The sequence below is a fragment of the Chrysemys picta genome, chromosome 5 (genome assembly GCF_011386835.1).
Source record: "Chrysemys picta bellii isolate R12L10 chromosome 5, ASM1138683v2, whole genome shotgun sequence".
In the NCBI taxonomy this organism is placed as follows: domain Eukaryota; kingdom Metazoa; phylum Chordata; order Testudines; family Emydidae; genus Chrysemys; species Chrysemys picta.
The window spans coordinates 128,615,158-128,633,601 of NC_088795.1; the positions used below are offsets into that span (position 1 = coordinate 128,615,158).

The 18,444-nt window shown below is 45.6% G+C and overlaps 1 protein-coding gene across 5 annotated transcripts in view; it reads right to left on the reverse strand.

Moving 5' to 3' along the window:
* FGFRL1 (fibroblast growth factor receptor like 1) overlaps positions 1 to 18,444 on the reverse strand; it is a 246,704-nt gene that overhangs the window by 169,883 nt on the left and 58,377 nt on the right. The gene's annotated exons all lie outside the window — the stretch shown is intronic.

Genomic DNA, 18,444 nt, shown 5'->3' on the forward strand with positions numbered 1-18,444 from the left:
AAAAAAAAAAAAAAAAAACTAGGAAATTACACTTACATACACACAAATTATCTTAAAAGAGCATTATTAAGTTTGCAAAGTCAAGCACTCTAAAGTTAGGAAATGCCAGAATTAAGCCTTAATTTAGCCTCTTTGAGTGTATGTTATATTACATGTACTATGGGTGGGTATTTACAGAGATGTGGAGTAATGTTACACAATTCCAAGAGAAAGAAGTATGACGATCCTAGATTAATTTAACATTTAGAACCTAATTCTGAACTCACTTACAGCACTGGTTTATATAATTTTAACTCCATTGACTTCAGTGAGTTATTCCTCATTTATGCTACTGTGAAATAAGAATCAGGCCCTTAACCTCCCGTCTCCCACATGATTGCTGGAGATTCTGGAAAAGATCTCATTTGGTGGTGTCTGCTGACTAAAACGATATGAAAGCAGATTCTGCCTTCCATTATACCAGAGGAGTTACTCTGCATAAATGCTGGTGTAACTGAGGACAGAATCTGCTTCTTAATCTATGTGACTGCTAACTCTGAGCATGTGAGCTAGATACACCAGCCAAACATCTGAGAAAGAAAATTCCCTGTCCTGCCTCAGAGTACCTACCCACCCTATCTGATGTCCAGTCATGGCCATCTCTGATGGTTCAGCAGAAGGAGCAAACAAATATAAAAACCACAGAATACGTACGTAGGGAGGGATTTCTTTTTTGACCCCTTCAGGCAACTGGCTGCAGCATGTGATATACATTTGGAGTTCACAATCAGCTAAATTCTGGTTCTAATAGTAGACACATCATTTCACACAGAACCTATGATTTCCTTGGAAGTCTCCTATCCAAGAACTGACCAGAGCAAATTCTGCTTAGCTTGCTAGATCTAGCAAAATTACATGCAATGGTGTTATAGCCGTAGACCCAACAACCTCTAAACAAATGAGAGTTTGCAAGGGCTATAAATGTACATTCCACCAGCCGGTACTGCTTCCAAAGTTGAATTATGTAAAACAAGAGAGAATTTTTGCAAAACAAAAAAAAGAGAAACCTGCCTGGTTTAAAACAACGCTATCACTACAGGTACTACTGAAATTCATCAATATCTCTGTTACATGCTAATTAATCTGTAGCAAAACTCCTGAATGGATCATTACAAAACACAATGGTGATGTCTACACTACAGCTTATGTTGACATAACCTATGTTGCTCAGGAGTGGTTTTATTATGCCGACATAACATCTGCCGCTTGCAGAGGTGATTTTGTTATGCTAATGGGAGAGCTCTCTCTTGTTGCCATAGAGCGTCTTCACCAGATGAGCTGCAGCGGGGCAGCTGCAGCGCTGAATGTGTAGACATGCCCTAAGTGATGGAAGTTGATACTACTTTCCTTTATTGTTTGTGGGATGTTAAGACATAAGTATTTCAAGGGTATGCATTCGCTGCTACCTACTGTAGTGTTAACTTTCTGAGAGCTGGCAATGCCGCGAAGGGAAGATAAGATCATTTTAAAAGTGAGACTGACACCAGAAACACAAACTGGAGAAGGAAAAAAGTTAGAAAGGAGTCTTCATACAAATTCTCTAGGTTATCAGTTCTTTACCTGCCTTGTAATCAATCCTGGTGCCTGATCAATTTCACAGGATGGACACAATGTTAGGACAAAGGCTCTTTATTCCCTTTGCTCATGCTGTGACTTTATAATAAAGGCTAATTCGCTGGGAAGGGCAAGGTGGAGCTGGACGTAGAGCCTATCAGGTAACGTTAATGTTCAGCTAAGATATGGACCTTGTGTTTGAACGAGACAGACAGTCTTTGAAGAACATAATGTGTGCTGCCACAATGGCTGGAGTAAAAGGAGCTGCTCTAGTTACTTTATAGGATGGACTGATAAAGTATAGCTGGATTCTTATCAAGATGTTGGGGTTTTTCACTGATTCATATGGTAATGGCTGAGAATACAAAAAGCCAGGTCTTCAAAGGGGAAGAAACAAGAGAAAGGGTTACATTTCCCTGGTTCATGGTAAGGTTGCACATTTTTTTGTTCAGTAGGTTTTTGTTTTTTTGTTGTTTTTTTTTCAAAAACCGAACCCACTGTCCTTGTACTAGCAAGTCCTAGACAGCTATTTTAAGATTCCCTAGAATTCTAGTCAGATCTAGGCTCACTGTGGAGGGGGAGGAGCAGAATTTCTCCCAAGGCGTTACATTTTCCAGCTTCACCCTGCCAAATGGGAACTCCTTAGCTCCCTCTCTTTAGTTCGGTTTCATTTGCCGCCATTACACTATGCATTGCTCATTCTCATAACACTGGTACTATACTGGCTGTGGGGTCTTAAGATACAAGCACTGGAAAAGTGACCATAAGAACAGATCCTATGCTCTGGTTTCTCTTAGGTACAAGTATTAAATGTGGGTTTTTTAAAAAAAACCATGGGCCAGATGCTTGGATCCTGCCAAGCTACATTTAGCACAGAACCCAAAGGTTCCTTTTCCCTCCCCAATAGGGCTGCCAATTTTGATTGGAAGTAATCCTGGAGGTTTCATCACATGACATAATCTTTAATTAAAGATTAATCTTTAAATCCTGGCAACTCCAGGACAGTTCTGGAGGGTTGGCAACCCTACTCCCCGGTTCTGGGGGTAGCCAGGGGCTACTTCAGCCCCTAGCACAAGTCCTAATAGCCCCCTAGGGGCCACTCTGCCAGCCCATTATTGTCAGAGTTCAAGGTACTCTGCCCATGGTCTCTCCCAATCTCAACACCATGGGGTTCATGCAACTAACTGCAGTACAGCCTAATGTGTTTCCCCACAGCCTTCACATACCAGGAGCAGGAAATCCACCAAACATGGGTAAAATGCTGACCCTGTTTCTCTCAGCCTCATTATCTAGTTCACAATTTAGTAATTAATGCTGCTTTATGGACAGGTCTGTGCAGAACATGAAGAGCTAAAAAAGTGGGGGCTGCAGCATTGGATTTAAAAACAGCCCGACAGAGGCTACCGCTAGCTCAAGCGAAAGCAAACCCCAGGCCTTTGGCTTGGCGCAGCAGTGTGCCTGTTCCAAAGGGGAGCAGGCCTGCTCAGCTCAAAGACCCTCACAACTGCCACTGAAAACGAGAACTGGCGTTCCTGACTTCCCTGGTAGGCAGCCGCCTCATGGCAAAGCAGCAGGTTGTGATGCAGGTGGCAAGGCAACCCCAGCCAAAAGGCTAACCCGATTTCAACCCTGGTTTAACCACCACAAAGTGATCATAATGTTGAACATGTAAATGTGGGGCTTCTATAGCTTGAGGCTAGTTGCCCCGTGTGCAAGTGCGGGGCTGGGAGAGAGGTAGGCAGAGATGGTGGGAGGAAACATGGGAAGATAGAGGAAAATGGCTCCAGATGGAAGGAGCTGCAGAGAAGAAGGCTCTCGCGCCAAGAGTGGCCAGGATCTGTGAAGGAACAGAGGAAAGGTTAGTGCAGGATGACTGGGGAAGGAAGAGAAACAGACCAGGTCCATGTGAGTAGAAGGAGAGAGCGAGATAGGCAACAAGCCAGATCCTCAGCGAGCATAAACTGGTGTCGCTCCATTTACTTCAATGGTGCTAGGCCTATTTACACTAGCTGCAAAAATTTGGCCCAATGTGTCCGAATTAGATTGGACGGTGGAGGTGGGGAGTTAAAAACAAAGCAGGCCACTCTGAACTGAATCCTGATATGAATTGGGAGCCAGTGCAGTTGTAGGATGGGGGTTCACTTCTTTAAGCCCATTGAATTCGGTAGAAAGATTTCCATTGAAGTCAATGGGCTTTGGATCCAGCCCTGAGTGTGCAGAACAAGCACTTCCTGCTGCCAGATGAGTGTAATTTGAGCTCCACATTTCTCCCTTTATCAAGGTGAGTTTCAGGTTCAAGGTGATGTCCGCCCATGCATTTGTTCAACATACTTAGCCAGGCCTCCTTATTGCTATTGTCTATCAGCTTTCCTTCTCCAGGTGCTAGGTGAGCGACAGATAGACCTGACCACACATGGCAGCAAGAGGGCTCGGGGTCAATTTGTCAGCAATCCAGCCTGGACAACAAGTTTAGGATATCAGAGTAGAGCAGTGTCCCCACATTAGGGCGGCGTCAGTCTAGCCTGCTAGGTAAATTCAAGTTAATTGAACTGCAGCAAACTAGGTAGGCACTGAGGCGAGACAGGTCAGCAGCTCTGACTCTAGTTCCTAAAGACTAACAACTACGTTACTTCTAACGAAGCGGCAATATTCCCCAAATGATCTCTGCATGCATGAATGATAGCACAGCCCGTCGGGCCACATGGCCTGCTAGACCACTGGCCTGCTTTGGCAGAAGTGAGGAGCCGCATCACTCTATGGGGATCGTGCCAATCTCTGTCTACTCTCTTTGGGACGAATCTTTAGAGATGCTGAACAACTTCAATCCCCATAAAAGTTAAACAGAGCTCAGCGCGCCCAATGGCCTACAACAGGAGCTCAGGATCAGATCCGTGGAGGGCACATCTCTGTGTGATGAACACTCATTTTCAGGTGGCTATCTGCTGTGATAGGACGAGCTCGCTGTACACACACATGCACTAGTTACAGAAGGATAGCGGGCCTTGTAACAGAGCACATACTAGGGTGATGGGAGTGTTAAGGAACCTAAATAGAGGAGAATTCTATATCACAACAGTGTATCGCTTAGTAATAATTGTAGCCAAACCTGCAGATCCCAGGAGACTTGTGAAAATAAAAGATCATCAAGCCCTTTGAACCTCATTTTAAGACATATTGAAACAAAACTATATCTAGCTAGGCAGTCTACTGTATTTTTGCCTCCCAACTGCCAGAGAAATATAACAAGAAATTAACCAGGAGTAAATAAGCAGCCCTAGAAGGGGCAGGGTGACTCAAGGGATTCGCAGTGAGATATGCAACTGTTCACTTCTGCATGACTGACTCGACTCCAGACCCCAGTCAACAGCTGCCAAAAGGTGACCACCTAAGATGGTGGGTTTCAATCACATCATTCCTGGCGAACAAGTGTCTACATCACAGAAATCATCATTATAACTGGCACTAATGGGCAACCCCATTGACAGTCACAGCAGACGCACCAAGGACTGAAAGGGCCATGGAAACAGAACTACTCACACCACAGGTTATTCTACCAGAACAGAGATTAAGCATGTTGGTAGGGCATGTGCTACTCCCCAGCTGGTAAATGTTCCGTGGACAGATGAAGTCAGTGTCTAGGGCTGTCAATACACTCCCTTTCCCCCGCACTAAACATTAATTCCATGACAATACTTTATTAAATGGGAATCACTAATAAATAACTGTAAACCCAATATAAACTCCCTGTAATTAGGGATGCACCTTAACTTTGGGGCACAGAGTCCAAACATGCTTCCACCACTGCCAAACAGTTCCCCTGGTGTTACTATTGGAGGAATGAGGATATCCTGAGGACTATGGCTTTAGGAAGTTGTAAAATAGCACACTGAACCAGAGCACACAACGAAGCGCTTGCAGAAGCTACAGTAGCTCTAGACAAGCTCTAAATGCATTTCTCACAGCACTTGTGATTCCCATTTCAACAGAAGCGGAATAATTGTAAATATGGAAGAAATCAAGGGAATCAGTAACCTCTGCATTTCATTCAAGGTGATGATGTTATTTCCAAAACACCATATTAAGTCCTTTCACATGAACGGCCAAAAGAGTTTCACAAGCAGGAAATTTTTTATTATTATTATTTAATTTGTTGGGTTGGGTTTTGTTTATTTTAGGTCACGGAGAAACACAAGAATTGCCACACTGGATCATACCAGCAGTTCATCTAGTCCGGTGTCCTGTTTCTGAAGTGGCCGGTATCACCTGCTTCAGAGAACACTGGAAGAAACTGCCGTTAGGGGAAGTTTCTTCCTAACCCCAGGCAGGTAGCATTTGGCTTATGCCTTGAAGCATGAGGATGTAGATCCTTTCCACACAATAGATATAACCTATCTAATCTGACAATGGATATTCCCATTATCCATATAAATGGCTAAATCTTTTTTGTATCCTACTAAACACTTGGCCTTAGTGATATCTTGTGCAATAAGTTTCACAGGTTAATGTGTGCATTGACTAAAATAGTCTTGTTTTTCATCGCTTTTAAATTTGGAGCCTTGGAATTTCACTGAATGTTCCCTTCTCCTTCTGCTGTGAAGAACTTGCTGCCTTTGGCTTGCTAGACTGCCCCACGCATACTCAGACATCCTAAAAGGTAACTGATTATTAACGAAGCAAAGTGTCTGCCTAGGAAAAAGGCAAATGAGACTCTCTGTAATACTGAGTAAACCTCTTTTCCATACATAACAGAATAGTGAGAACTGTACAATTCCACTTAGCATTGGAGAAAAGTAGTTAGACCTTTTACCTATTACCTTGATGACGCGATGGCCAGTAACCTAATGGCATTAGCTTATCGAAGACGAATTATTTGTTATTTTGACTATTATTATTATTAGAGGCATTGTGATAGTCTAGAGCCCCAGTCTAGGCCCTGCTGTGCTAGGCACTGAACAAACACAGAACAAAAAGATGGCCCTTGCCCCAAGGAGCTGACAAGTGAAGTCATGTGGCTTAAGTGAAGAATCTGAGGTTTGAGGCCTTTAGCAGGGGACTGATAGGCCGGATTCTCAGAGCCTGATTCTCACAGATGCTAGAGCCCCTTTATGCGGCTCTGTCAGTGTAAAGGGGCCTTGGAGTGGGTGGAAATGTCCCCCTGAAGCCCCCACCCTCCATGCAGGCTGCCTCCCTGGACCTGTAATGGCTGGGGAGCAGATTGGGGCCATAGCTAGAGAGCATAGCACTGTAGCTACACTCTGCTTCCCAGTGCCCACAGTTATCCATAATGGGGGGGGGAGGGAAGAGCGCAGGTTCAAGTCAGCCTCATTGGGGGTGTGGAAGCCCTTTGTGGCCCCAGAATACGGAGAATGTGGCTTAAAGACGCACTTGCACCACCACCCTCAGAAGCACAAGAATGGAGGAAGTGAGAATCTATCTATGGCATTCTTCTGACTGCCACTACCACCGTGCTGAGCACCTCACAATCTTTGGGTAGGTCTATACTTACCTCCGGGTCCGGCGGTAAGCAATCGATCTTCTGGGATCGATCCCGGAAGTGCTCGCCGTCGACGCCGGTACTCCTGCTTGGCGAGAGGAGTACACGGCATCGACGGGGGAGCCTGCCTGCCGCGTCTGGACCCGCGGTAAGTTCCAACTAAGGTACTTCGACTTCAGCTACCTTATTCACGTAGCTGAAGTTGCATCTCTTAGTTCGAAGTGGGGGGTTAGTGTGAACCAGGCCTCTAATATATTTAGCCTCACAAGGACCCTGTGAACTCACGTCACCCCTATTTTAGGGATTGGGACTATGGCACAGAAAAGCTAAGTGACTTGCCCCAGGTCATCCAGGAACCCCATAGCACAGCATAGACTTTAACCCAGGTCTCCCAAATCTGAGCGTGATGATCTAACCACTGAACTAGTTTGCCTTCTCGCTGATGCTCAGGCCCTTGGGTTCTATTCCTGGCTTTGCAACTTCAGACAATTGACCATCTCCCTGAGTGTCAGTTTACTCACCCAAAACGACTATCCTGCTGCTCACAGAGATGTTCTGAAGGTTAATTTGCATTTACAAAGTGCTTTGAGATCCTACTTCAATGAAAGTTGTGAGAAAAATGTAAGGTAATTAAAAAACAACTAACGATGTACAGCAATGGAAGATGCTTGAGCTATGTTTAGGAACAGAAAACAATAAAATATACATTTTAACTTTTTCTGTTTGCCTTTCAGAAGAAAGTTAACAGGGGGATCAAGCTGAAATCAGTGCCGGTCTCTAGCTTCTTGCAAACTCTTCTTGAATTTATGGTTATACTTCATTTAGCAGCAAAGATTTTCCTATTTTTAGAGTGCAACTAAAGGCCTCTCTGACTTTTTTTTGGTGCTTTGTTTTTTTTTTAACAGACCACAGCTGCTAAATTTAGCAGTAAAGAAACAGGGGCATTCTTTGAAAAAACATGCATTTGTGGTAACTATAAGTAGGGAGCAGATGAAAAAGCCAAGAAGGACAACCCACCCTTGGTGTTGAACTTCTGTCCACACAAAAAGTCTGATGGATAGAGTCTAAAACAATCACATGGTTGTGTTTGAAATCCAGGTGAGGGAGGTGCATTCCCACTTACTCTCCCTCTGCCGGAGAAGCTGTGGAGGGGATTCGGGCCCGCCCTACTGGTATGCCGTCCTACAGATTGTTTTGAAACAACAAGAAAAAAAGCTTATCACAATCCTCCTAGCAATTAGAGCCCCGGCTGGCTGTAAAGTTTAATACATTTATCAAAAACTCCTTTGAAGGCACTGGGGAAGTGAATTTGAAGCTGTTTGGGACTACAGGAGTAAGAGAGCCCAGCTGCTTCAGGGGAGCCTGGAGATGGGGGCGATTCTCTTGTCTGGAAAACACACACATTTCCCATCATCCTGTTTCTCTGAGGATAAATAAAATGTTATCTTTATGAGTGTCTCTCTCTCTCGAGCTCCAAGGGTTACTGCTGGCATGCTCTGGGGGCTCTTCCTGCTTTGTCAGCCAAGAAGCAAGCAACCATGACATTATAAATCTCACCGAACGACTCTTCCCCTCCCCCCACGAATGTGAGAAAAGTACCATTTATAAAAGAAAGCTGCCAGGTTTTGACCTCCTTTTATGTTACCGACTGCATCCCAGCCAGTGAATGGTTTCACCGAGGCCACGTCTGGTGGCTGCATGTTAAAAGCACAATGTGACCCTAACTCCAAAAAGCATGAGGAGGAATTGTAGTCTAGTGATAATGGGCTAGATTAATAGTAATGGGGCTAAATTATTGGTAAAAATCATAGCAGATCAGGGAGGAAGGCTGGGTGATCTTGTGGTTATGGAGTCTGACTAGCCCCACAGCAGACCTGGGATCCAGTCCTGGTTCTCTCACAGTCTTTCTATGACACTTTGGGCAATTCACTTGACCTTTCAGTGACTCAGAGATGTTCTTCCGGGCAAGGACGGTCTCTCACTATGCATTTATACAGTATTGCAATGGGGCCCCCATTGTCAATTTCAATGGGCCTGTTCATGGAGTCAGACGCTGTTCTACATGGGAAAAGGGGACAGAATCTGAACCATGTTGTTTTTCATCCAAGGATATCAACGTGGATAGCCACGATGCAGGTAGAAAAAACGAGGGACACAAAGGGTAGCATTGTACTTGCCCAAAGTCACACACCAAATCAATGGCAGCATCAGGAATAGATCCCCAGGGGTGTCGATTCCTAGTCTCCTGCTCTGATCATTGCCCCACACTCCCCTCTTGTAGTGCAGACTTTCACTGTGGCTCGCACAAAGAGCACGCGCACCCCCTCCACACGCCCCCTCCTGTGCAGCGATGGATCCACATGGAGGAGACTGATCAAAAACATGGGGGTTACCAACCTGCCCTGAAGGTGGGATGCCTCCTGCTGGAAAAACACCCCGGCCAACAGGGAAGAAGATGGGGGGAGAAAGGGATAACGCAGGTGGAAAAACGTATTTGGAGGAAGCAGAGCTCAATTCAGCCAATACATTTGAACAAACCTTAAGCCATAACGATGCATCTTATATTTTTAAAAGAATAGCCCCCCTATATGTTACAGCTGCTTTATAGCAGACTTTCCTCTGACAGGACAGGGCTTCCATTGTCTATCCCAAGGGTCGGCAACCTTTCAGAAGTGGTGTGCCGAGTCTTCGTTTATTCACTCTAATTTAAGGTTTCGCGTGCCAGTAATACATTTTAATGTTTTTAGAAGGTCTCTTTATACAAGTGTATAACATATAACTAAACTATTGTATGTAAAGTAAATAAGGTTTTTAAAATGTTTAAGAAGCTTCATTTAAAATTAAGTTAAAATGCAGAGCCCCCCCAGACTGGTGGCCAAGACCCGGGCAGTGTGAGTGCCACTGGAAATCAGCTCGTGTGCCGCCTTCGGCACGCGTGCCATAGGTTGCCTACCCCTGGTCTATCCACTCATCTGGGTTTCCTTCCATGAAAACGTCTGCCCCCCTGCACACCTTTAGGTTAATCCAAAGTGATCGTACCATCAACCTTTCAAATTACATTTATTAACGGTCTCCAAATTTCCCTCCTTCTTGGGATTCACACTGAAACTGGTGCAAATGAGAGTAAGCGTGCTGATTCCCACCCGCTGAAGAGCTGGTCCCGGAAGCGAGCTTTGCTCCCTGCCCGCTCAATCTTTGCCCAAAAGGCTTATGGAAAAAGCTTACAGCGCATCCTCCCCAGCGCTCGGCTATTCCTGGGATTTAAGGAATGCGTGCATTCTATTGTTATGAAAGGGGCACTGTGCTGTATTTATATAAGCCGCCGTTGTGGAGATGAGAGCCAGCATGTAGTAGCCTCACATCTGTGACAATGTTACAGGGGCGACAACAGCGGAAAACTCTGATCAATCCCAGGGTACAAATGCAGGTTTATATTCTTGCCATCTGGCAGGGTATCATGTTAAGAGCTGTGCAGACAGCAGTGGCTGCTACTACGTAGTGTACTATATACCAATAAAAGCTGAATGGATCTGCAATAAAGCAGACTTAGAAATAGCTGCGAAAGGAAAATTTGTGTCCCCGAGAGTTGTGATGAGAAATGTCCATAGATTTCTCCCTCCCCCTCCCCGCCCCCATCCCTAATGTTCTCCTTTGCCCCACTACAGCGTTTGGGATGGTTTTCCGCCCTTTTCCCAGCCCGGCAGCTCAGCATAGCACTGTCAGGTGAAGTGCTGCACCTAAATTGGAGGTTGCATTCATTTAAGGAGCATAAATCACCAGTTAGGAAGGGCAGGCGAGCAGCTGCCTCCAAAGCAGATGACGACCCCACTCCATTAATGGTGGAAAGTAGTCTCCACGAATGGAGGAGGTGGGTACAATCCTTTCCTCCCTGCCAGATCCTGCCCCTAGTCAGAGTATGGGCAAATCACTTCCATGCCACAGGTATCTTTTTTCTGAATTAGAGACCCAGGATGAAAGCTTGGACTAGTGTCATCATGGCCCGTATTATTATTATTTCCTATTCGTATTACCATTGCCCTTAGGATTCCAGTCCTGGACCAGGCCCCTGTGGTGCGAAGTGCTGTACAAGCACAAAACCAAAAGACAGTCCCTGCCCCACAGAGCTCACAGTCCAAGTCTAAGACAAGAGACGATAGATGGATACAGAGGAGTGCAAGGAAACAATGAGACAATATCCGCAGGATAGGCATTTAGTTAGAACCCTTCATCCAAGAAGCTCCAAGCACTTTATAAACATTGATACCCGCAACACTCCTGTATGGGAGATAGGGGAGGGGAATAAATCTTATTAGATTCATTTTACAAATGGGGAAATCGAGGCACAAAGATGTTAAGCAACATGCCCACGACCACATTGCAAATGAGTGACCAAGTCAGGAACGGAACCTAGAAGTCCTCAACTCCCACACCCCTGCTCTAACTACTAGACGAGTGGTTCTCAACCAGGGGTCCGGAGCCCCCTGGGGGGCCGTGAGCAGGTTTGAGGGGGTCCGCCAAGCAGGGCCAGCATTAGACTTGCTGGGGCCCGGGGCAGAAAGCCCAAGCCCCACTGCATGGGACTGAAGCCTGGGGCCCCTGTCACCTGAGGTGGAAGCCGAAGCCTGACCATTGTAACTTTGCGGGGCGCCCTGTGGCTTGGGACCACGGCAACTGCCCTGCTTGACATCCCCTAATGCCGGCCCTGGCTTTTATATGAAAAAAACAGCTGTTGTGACACAAGTGGGCTGTGGAGTTTTTATAGCATGTTGGGGGGGGGGGGGGGGGGAGCTCAGAAAGAAAAAGGTTGAGAACCCCTGTAGTAGACAACTGTCTCTCTCCTTTTAAACTAACAGTCCTTAGTCTTTCAGCCCTGGCGCAACCAGGCATCATTCTTCATAACAAACACTATAAATCAAGCTCTGTTTAAGCCATGAAGGCATCACACCTACTGCACGTGAACAGAAGTCTCTACATTAATGGCTGTGATAGAAAAACCTACTCCAGGTTGGCATTTTACTGTTCAATAGCTGGGCACAGGCGCTGGACAAAGCCACCTCATCCTACTTTCTGCCTCACAGACTCTGAGGGATCCATTCTCTCCACTTGGGCATGTAGGTATCTACTATCAACGTTTATGTGGAAATTAATTATTTGCAATCTAATAATTAAGGGAAAGGACAACATATGCGGAATATCAGGAAAGCTTCATAACGACAAGATCTATCTGAAAGTGTAATGGTCTCCTAAGTGGTGGAAGCTCCATTACCTGACCCAATTAAACAGGACTAGACAAAAGCATATGAGAATACACTGCAGGGAACAGTCCTGCACTGGCAGGGACATAGGCATGGCCTAAGAATCCTTTTTCCATCTTTGATTTCTGTGATTCTGTAATTGCTTGATCACATCAACAGATCCTTTAACCTGGGTGTCGCATTTCACTTATTATGGGCCAGATTTTCTGAAGAGCTCAGGACCATATTTTGAAAAGTGCTCAGCTCCCACTGGCACTCCCATAACCAGATTTTCTTCTGAAGATCTGGCCCTGTGTGACATTTATTTACCAAGCTTGCATTTCGCTGTGATGTTAGGAGTACCTTTTCCCAGACCTGAAGAAAAGTTCTGTGTGGCTCGAAAGCTTCTCTCTCTCTCTCTCATCAACAAGTTGGTCCAATAAAAGATAATACTTCACCCACCTTCTCTCTCTAATATCCAACACAGCTACAACTACACTGCTCCATTTATTTACCAAGACCTTTTAAAGCGCTAATCGTATATCTGGAGGTGCGGGATATGACTTCCTGCCATTTAAGAACAATTTCAAATATATCCCTCGCTGCAAGAGGCTATTTGTGGTCTTGAAGGAATGTTTGCATTATATAGCTATGGACAGCATGCTATCAAAAAAGCCAACTCTTATCTTTTCAAAACTGACTCAAATCCATTTAAAATACTTGCTCAGGAAAATGTGTTGTGTATCCCTGACATCTAAATTACCACAGATATTCGCCCTAAACCATTCCCTTTATCTTGTTATATTTTAGTTGATAGCTGAACTATGCAATGCAGCGTTGCTGGCATCCCAGCAATGGCTAGTTATCAGGAGCAAGAAAGCACGAGGCCTGGGAACTCATTGAAAACATTCAGAGGTGATATGTGAGGGACCGGGAGAGATTAGACAGGGTTTGCTGAGGCTACAGGAATTCCAGCAATTCGGGATTTACCCAGAGAGGTCTCTGTGTTGCATGTGACAGTCTTGAGCATAAAGATGGAGGCTTTTTGTCTCTCTCTTTAAAGCTGGTTTTCAACTTTCACCAAGTAACAAAGGCTCTCCCTTATTTTCACACAGTTATGTCCAACTGGAACACCCAGGACCAGCTCTAAGATTGACTAAACTGCTGTAAAATGGAGTGATTCCAATAAAGTACTGGAAACATTTCAGATTACACCAACGTAAATTATCTCAGAATCTGGCCAGGTACATGTACAGCAGTAGCTTCCCCATATAAATTACCACAGAAGAGGGACAGGTGTACGATCTAATTAAGTTAGCTTTAGAAAACAAGGGCTGAAGGAACAGTCTAACTAAGGTCCCATCCCTTGCAGTTACTGGCCAACAATCACGTCTTGTTCAACATACTATTTTTTCTTCACTTAAAATGAATCCCAGGCAGAACACTTGATAGAAATACCCACCTAGTCAGATGTTGGAGCCACTTAAGGTGAGATTTTTAAAGTTATTTAGGTGCTAAAGAGGCAGATAAGTTCCTAGTGAGATTTTCAAAATCACCTTGAGGAGCCACGACGATATGTTTGTACGGAAGGCAGAGATTTCACTAAAATGCATTTCCCCTCCATTAAATCAGATCATTCATGTCTTTTAGCCATACACCCACCCACCCGAGTCCCTAGTATACTATGGAAAGAAAAGAAAAAAAACAAAGGTTCAGCAGAATGCAGATGTGCCATCAGTGAGGTCTTGCAAGAGTTGCGGCTAAATGCATTCACGCTTCTGGTTCTTCCGGGGAATGGCCATGTGACAAGTGCTAAAACAAGGATGATGAGAAAGAACAAAGTGAGGCCCAAATGGAAATGCCACTAGAGCCCCAGAAAGCAAACACAGGCGAGGCTGGCCACAGATTCTATACTGAGATCTTTCATGCATTGTAGCTGTTGGGTTTTTGTTTATTTGTTTTGGGGGTTGCCTTCTAAAAATCATATTTTAGATGAGGAGAAACTATGATAACTAAGAGCCACCTTCCATGACCGTAATTTCTCATTATTTACTCCTGACGCCTAATTTCTAATTGTACTAAACCCACCAGGACAGCATGCTCTGAGACGTACTTCATAGATTGCGCGTGGGAAGAAAAAAGGCAGCTGGCACATTAATAAAATGGAAAACCCCTCACTCCAGTGGCATGAGGATTTGGTTCAGAGATTTTAGTGGAAAGAGTACAGAGAAAGTTTGGGAAGTTATCTAAGGCAGTGTTTTTCAAACCGTGGGTCGCAACCCAGAACTGGATCGCGGCATGTCAAGTACTAGGTCGCCTTCCTCTGGTCAGCACCGCTGACCGGGATGTTAAAAGTCCCGTCGGCGGTGCAGCCCAGCTAAGGCAGGCTAGTGCCTACCTTTTCTGACACCGCGCTGCGCCCCGGAAGTGGCCAGCAGTGGGTCTGGCTTCTAGGCAGGGGGGCCACAGGGCTCTGTGCGCTGCCCCAAGCACCGGCTCTGCACTCCCATTGGTCAGAAACCGGCCAATGGGAGCTGGGGGGAGAGGGGTGCCTGCGGGCAAGACTCACGCACCTCCGCCTAGGAGCCAGACCCATTGCTGGCTGCTTCTGGGGTGCAGCATGGTCCGCAGTGCCAGGACAGGCAGGAAGCCTGCCGCTGCACCCCGGCTGCATCACTGACCGAGAGCCGCTGGAGCCAAGTCCGCGCCCCAACCCCGCGCCCCAATCCCCTGCCCCACCCCAGAGCCTGCACCCCCAGCCCAGAGCCCTGACACTCTCCCGCACCCCAGCCCAGAGCCCCCTCCCACACCCTGAACCCCTCATTCCCAGCCCCACCCTGCACCCCAACCCTCTGCCCCAGCCCTGAGCCCCTCCCACACACCAAACCCCTCATCCCCAGCTCCATTGGGTCACAGGCATCAACAATTTTCTTCAACTAGGTCCCCAGAAAAAAAGTTTGAAAACCACTGATCTAAGGCATCTCCAATTCCAAACTATCTGAAACTTGTAAAGATCACTCCCTGTGAGAACTAAATTAGTCTCTGCCCCCAACAGCTTGGAGTCTAAATAGACAAGAAAGACACAGGGAGGGAGAAAGGAAGCATTATTATCCCCATTGTACAGAGAGGGAGTTGAGGCACAAACCGATTGTGTCTCATCCAAGATCCTCCAGGCAGTGTGCAGCAGATCCCCACTCTCCTGAGCTTCCATTCAGCACCTTAACCACAACATCAACCATGCTTCCTATCATCAGGTCCCCAGGATGTCAACTTTTGTGATGGAAAAGCCACAAATAGGAAGTTTGCAAAGTGGATGGCATTAGCCAACCAAACACCCCACTCCTCAAACACTTAGGGACAGACTCAGGCCAAGCTCTGACTAAGCGCAGGATTAGTGGTGAGCTCCATGCCACATCATGCTGTCTGGAGCAGTTGGATCTGCTACTAAACTTACGGGCCAGATTCTGCACCCATTGATGTCAATGACAAAATTCTCACAGACTTCAGCGGGAGTAGGATCGAGCCCTTTGAGTGAATTACTTGCTTTGCTATAACCCCTGTGGTTACAGACTGCTTGGGAATTTCATGCACTCCATAGCAAAGAGGTGAAAATCTTTAACATCTAAGAGGAAGTGGAGGAAGGAAGGCTCTCTGGCGCTTAGCCCTGCTCAGGATTCCTGGTCACAAAGGGTCAGACTAAGGGGCCTTTACCCATAAGGCAATGTTTCTTTTTGGGCCTAGAAAGCCCCAGATCCATATAAAATGCCTATTGACCATGGCCGAGGACCAAGTTTAAAGGACATAGGTTGACAGGGGCCACAGCATTCGGTGGTATGCATGTCAATGAAATGACACGCATTGTAGCAGTGTCGTGACACAGCTTAAGTGACACACCATGGCAAAAAGATTGTGTGTGACATACCTCTCCGTTCACTAACATGCCACAAAATGCTTCAATACCCAATGCAAAATGTTGCCGTGCACAGCAGCCAGCGACGCTGCATTGCTTGGCTCTGAAATCAGTTTTGGAAGCATCCCAATTATCCAACGCTGAAAATGCTGATGATGCACTAGATTGTTGTTGTGCCAAAAGTCTGTGAGAATTTCTTATAGCCCCAGGCCCACGGTTTTGTAATCTAAGCAAAAGGGTAGCGTTTGCTTCTGGTTCCAGATCAGTTTTGGCTAGGATCTGAGATCAAACCAAGGCTAGGACTCAGAACTGAGTTTGATGTTACTGGAATCTTATGAGCTATTCTCACTAGGTTTACACCATCCGGAATGGTGGAAATGTCACATGATCAGCTGGTTTCATTAAAGTCCTACTCTCCTGACCAACATCCAAACTGGATCCAGAAAACAGGCCCCTCCAGGATAGGATCCAATCCAGAATCAAAACCATAGGTGTGGGTTTGGATCCAGCAACATAAACCTTAACACTCCTCTCCCCCCAAAAATGAGGAGAGTTTAGATTTGATGTTTTAATACAGACCCATTTCTACTAAAATATTATGCCACCAGAGGCAGCCTTACTAGTGTATGTTGTTGGCCCATATTTGTGATAAGGGACGTTTTAGCTAGAGTCAGTGATAATTGACCAGGGAGCATTCTTTCAGATGATATAGTTTTATAGCATGCATGTACATGCAGGATCTGTCTTGTAAAGAAGATAGTGAGCGCACTTCCAGGAAGCACTGAGCTTTGTGGCTCTAATGTAGTAACAAGAGGTGACTGGAGCCTGACACACTGTTTCGTGGCAACTTTCAAAGTTTCGAAATCTGTTTTCATTCCGCATTGGAACGAAGCCAAACTGTTTTCCCAAAATGGGAGTTGTGTCAAAGTGTCTGCTTTTGGATCAAAGCCTGAGCTTTTTTTAAATTCAGGAACAAGGGATCGCGTATAGTCAAAATTACAGAGAGTGTAATGGCGGGTGAAATTGCCCGCACTACAGAAACAGTATTTAAATTGTTATTTTTCTCTTTTTTTTGTTGTTTTGTTTTTGCCAACCATGTAAAGCTGAAACCGCGCATGTTAAATGCGCCTAAGATGCGACAGACCTGTACTCACATGATGGTAGCAGGCATAGCCTGACCTGACATATACTCAAACGTCTACACTGCTATTTTTAGCCCTGCAGCAAGAGCCTGAGTCAGGCCTGTGACTCCTTGGCCTGTGCCTTAACCACCAGGCTATAGAGTATCAGAGTGTCCATCTCCTCTCCCTTCCCGACATTTTCATCACAATGTTTCAACTCTGGCAACACAGCATCTGCCAATGAAATTTCATTTCCTCCAAAATGTTCTGGCCACCTAGTAGTAACCTAGACTGCAGCCTGGGTACACCTGGAGACACTCTGCTGAAGTCAGTCCAGATTTACACTACTTTAGTGGAGCGAAGCGTTTCATCCTCTACTTATAATGCACTTCCCAGCTAAAGGTGGATACGCTAACTGGGTTTCTTTTAATATTAACCGCTTTAAAAAAAAACTGCAATCAGCAAAGAACTTTACTTTGAAACAACAAAAACAATGGGCCAAATTCTGCTCTGTTACACTGGTATAAATCTGGAGTGACTGCTGAGGTCACTTCATATTCATGTTGGTGCAATGGAGAACAGAGTTTGGTCCACATATAACCAGTGCCTGTATGTGCCCAGGATGTATTTGCCAGGGATGAATGCTAGTGGTAGGTTGGCCCTGCTGCTGTGAGTAGTATCAGACAAATCACGGATGATAAATAATGATCATGAATGGGATAGACTGTGCTCAACAACCTAGTAATTAATAACTTGAGAGAGACATGAAATCTGTCAACACAGGGAAAGGATCCACTAATTGCCTCACATGTAAGTTGCTTTGGCATAAGGAGATTTTTATGTTCTTTGGGAAGCCCAGCTATTAAGGAAGCCTAAAGTGATGCTATGTTTCCGCAGCTGCAGTTCCCCACCCTGGCAGCAGCACCCCTAAAATTCCTCACCCCGCCCCCACCAGAATGGTTGCATTGTAACAGATTTTGCCCTGTACGTTTCCAGCACTCATTTCTACCCCTCCTATTCACTCTGCTGCAATGTTATGGTAGTAGCAGCAGCAGCCGCCACAGGCCACATGCCTAGATTCTTTTCTCCTTA